The 4,230-nt window shown below is 35.5% G+C and overlaps 1 pseudogene; it reads right to left on the bottom strand.

Annotated features, from left to right (window-relative positions):
• Positions 1-552: 552 nt before the first annotated feature.
• LOC140531509 (bifunctional phosphoribosylaminoimidazole carboxylase/phosphoribosylaminoimidazole succinocarboxamide synthetase pseudogene) lies at positions 553-1,818 on the bottom strand (annotated as a pseudogene).
• Between the last annotated feature and the right edge of the window lie 2,412 nt (positions 1,819-4,230).

Here is a 4,230-nt window from a genome sequence, read left to right as displayed (position 1 = left end):
AGGAAAAATTGGGAAGAGAAATGAGACAGATGCAAGAAAATCATGAAAAGTGAGTCAACCACATGCTAAAGGAGACCCAAAAATTGCTGAACAAAATAATACCTTAAAAATAGACTAACTCAAATGGCAAAAGAAGTCAAAAAGCCAATGAGAAGAAGAATGTTTTAAAAAGGTGAATTAGCCAAATGGAAAAGGAATTGTAAAAGCTCACTGAAGAAAACAGTTCTTTAAAAATTATAATGGAGCAAATGGAAACTAATGACTTTATGAGAAACCAAGAAATTAGCAAAAAAAGCAAAAGAATGAAAAAATAGAAAATAAAGTGAAATATATCATTGGAGAAACAACAGGAGAGACAATTTAAAAATTATGGGACTACCTGAAAGCCATGATCAAAAAAAAGAGCCTTGACATCACCTTTCATGAAACTTTCTTTTTTTTTTTAAAACCAAGTAAGAAATTTTATTAGTACTTTTCTATGATTAATTTAGAATAATCTTTTCTCTTGCCTGATTGCAAATGCTTTTTAAAGCTAAATTAGAATCTTTCTTCTTATAAGCTGCCTTCTCTGATTTTCTTATCTGCATGCTTCAAGGAAATTCATATGTTTAATATGCTTCCTCTAAATTTAGCCCATACCAAATGGTTATTTAATCCAAATATCTGGGCTACAAATTGAACTGCTCCTTCATGTGAAAGCATAGTTGAACAGCCAAGACCACTAGGCATTCAAAGTGAGGACCATACATTCTGAGCTCCCCAATCAGATGTAAGGGGAGGACAGTTGATTACTGGATATACCATGTTACCAGACATTACTGCTCCCAAACCATTGCTTCTGCCAGTTACTGCCACAAATACAGTAGGAACACCATCTCCTTCATACTCTGCTTTAATCTTTAGAGTTTCATCGGGTCCTTTATGGGCAGATGTTTCTCAAAGTTCACAGGCAATTCTATAGTTTCCACAAGCCTTCTTAATTTTTTCATAAGGACCAAGGTCAGAAGTTGAGCCTATCAATACCACAACTCTGCATGGACTTTCCACTTTATGAAGCAACTCCACTCTTTCTGCCACCCATTCAAAGTTTTTCTTTACCATATGGAGGCCTTCAGGAGTCACTTCCTTAAGGTCTCAATATGGCTGTTTGTCTTTTGGATCGGTTCTATCACCAGATGACAAGAACCTCCAGGAATGATTATCAATAATATCAGCAAGAACAACTTCTTTTGTAATTACATCAAAACCAAATTCAATCTTTTTGTCAACCAGTGTACAATTCTGAGCTAACCGAGATTTTTCTAGTATTTCAAAAATAGCTTGTGTGGAATGACTCATGATATCCACTTCAGTCTGACATATGTCCAGAAAAACACGATTTTGCAGCAATAACCTGTTCTTCAGACCACTGTGGATCATTGTAGGCATCATTCTTGAAAAACAACTTCACTTTAGGTGGGTAGAACTTGTATCCTTCTTTGACACTAGGATTTCTTTTGAGAAAAGAACAAGTTGCAATTCTACATATCCCTTCAATTGGAATCATTGCACATTGAGGTACAATAAAAGCTGTCTCACCACATTTTTTGGTGAAAGCAAGTTTTATACCTGCTTCCTGTAACAACTTGAAAGTACAGTTGGTAATTATATTTGAAACTGAACTTTCCATACAGGTGATTTTTTTCTGGCTGCATTGCCTACTGTGATCTGGTCTTTAGATTGCAAGAGCACATTCCCAGGACTATCCAACAATTCATGTAGTTCTTTTGTTTCACCCTTATAGAGAAATTCTATCTTTAGTACTTCAGCAGTCATCATTTCTCTGGTTGTGGTGGTGGCTAAGGGGAAGACAGGAACCCGGGGAGGAGAAGAGACCTTTCATGGAATTTTCAAGGAAAGCTGCCCTGATATTCTATAACTAGAGGGTAAAATAAATATTAAAAGAATCCACCAATCACCTCCTGAAAGAGATCCAAAAAAAGAAAAACTGCTAAGAATACTGTAACCAAATCTGAGATTTGGTCAAAGAGAAAATATCGCAACTGGCCAGAAAGAAACAATTCAAGTATTGTGGAAATACAATCAGGATAACACAAGATCTAGCAGCTTCTACATTAAGGGATTGAAGGGCTTGGAATATGGTATTCCAGAAGTTAAAGGAACTAAGATTAAAAGCAAGAATCACCTACCCAGCAAAACTGAGTATAATACTACAGGGGAAAAAATGATCATTCAATGAAATAGAGAACTTTCAAGCATTTTTGATGACAAGATCAGAACTGAATAAAAAATTTCACTTTCAAACGTAAGAAACAAGAGAAGCATGAAAAGGTAAACAAGAAAGAGAAATCATAAGGAACTTACTGAAGTTGAATTGTTGACATTCTTACATGGAAAGATAACATTTGTAATTCTTCAGACTTTTCTCAGTATCTATGTAGTTGGAGGGATTATATACATATAGACAGAGGGCATAAGATGAGTTGAATAGGAAGGGATGATATCTTAAAAAAAAAAATTAAGGGGTGAGAGAGGAATATATTGCAAGGAGAAAAGGAGAAATGGAATGGGACAAATTATCTCTCATAAAAGAGGCAAGAGAAAGCTTTTTCAATGGAGGGGAAAAGGGGGGAGGAGAGAGGGAAAAAGTGAAGGTTACTCACATTGCATTTGGCTTGAGGAGGGAATAACATGCACATGCAATTTGGTATCATAATCTATTTTACAGTACAGGAAAGTAGGGGAGAATGGAATAAGTGGGGTATGGGGGAGATGATAGAAAGGAGGGCAAATGGGAGGAGGCAGTAATTAGAAGTAAACTCTTTTGGGGAATGACAAGGTCAAAAGAGAGAATAGAATAAATGGGGGACAGGATAGGATGGAGGGAAATATAATTAATCTTTTACAACTTGACTACTATGGAAGTGTTTTGCATAACTACACATGTATACCTATGTTGAATTTCTTGCCTTGTCAGTGGGGATGGGTAGGGAAAGAGGAAGAGAGAGAAGTTGGAACTCAAAGTTTTAGGAACAAATGTTGAGAATTGTTTTTGCATGCAACTGGGAAATAAGAAATTCTAGGTAATGGGGTATAGCAATGTATCTTGCCCTACAAGAAAAGAGAGAAGATGGGGATAAGGAAAGGAGGAGTGCTTTAGAAGGGAGAGCAGATTGGAGAAAGGGGTAATCAGAATGCACGGTGTCTTGGGGTGGGAGGAGGGGAGAGATGGGGAGAAAATTTGCAACAAAATCTTGTGGAAATGAATGTTGAAAACTAAATATAAATAAATATTTTAAATAGATTTTCCAAAATGGCAAAAGAGATCCAAAAAGCCAGTGATGAGAAGAATGCCTTAAAATGCACAACTGACCAAAAGGAAATCCAAAATCCCATTGAAGAAAATAATTCCTTAAAGATTAGAATGGAGCAGATGGAAGCTAATGACTTTATGAAAAATCAAGAAATTATGAAACAAAGACAAAAGAATGAAAAAAAGATAGAAGACAATGTGAAATATCTCATTGGAAAAATAACTGGCCTGGAAAAGAGATACAGGAGAGACAGTTTAAAAATTATGGGACTACCTGAAAGTCACGATCAAAAAGTGAGCCCACTCATCTTTCAAGAAATTATCCAGGAAAACTACCCTGATATTCTAAAACCAGAGGGTAAACAAAAGATATTGAAAGAATCCACCAATTTCCTCCCGAGATTCCAAAAGGAAAACTCCTAGTAATACTGTAGTCCAATTCCAGAGCTCACAGGTCAAGAAGAAAATATTGCAAGCAGAGAGAAAGAAACAATTTGAGTATTGTGGAAACACAATCAGGAAAAATACAAGATCTAGCAACTTCTTCATTAAGGGATCATAGGACTTAGAATATGAAAAGAGGTCAAAGGAACTAGGATTAAAAGTAAGAGTCACTGACCCAGCAAAACTGAGTATAATATTTCATGGGGAAAAATAATCATTTAGTGAAATAGAGAACTTTTAAACATTTTTGATGAAAATATCAGAGCTGAATAGAAAATTTGACTTTCAAATCCAGGAGTCAAGAGAAGCATGAAAAGTTAAACAGGAAAGAGAAATCATAAGGGACTTATTAAAGTTGAACTGTTTATATTGCTACATGGAAAGATAATATTTGTAATTCTTGAGTCTTTTCTCAGTATTAAGGTAGTTGGAGGGATCATATATAAAAATAGAGGGCACAGGGTGAGTTTGAA

Source organism: Notamacropus eugenii, chromosome 3, assembly GCF_028372415.1.
Source record: "Notamacropus eugenii isolate mMacEug1 chromosome 3, mMacEug1.pri_v2, whole genome shotgun sequence".
NCBI lineage: Eukaryota > Metazoa > Chordata > Mammalia > Diprotodontia > Macropodidae > Notamacropus > Notamacropus eugenii.
Note: the sequence above shows the minus strand (reverse complement) of the source record. Positions and strands in the feature narration are given on the sequence as shown.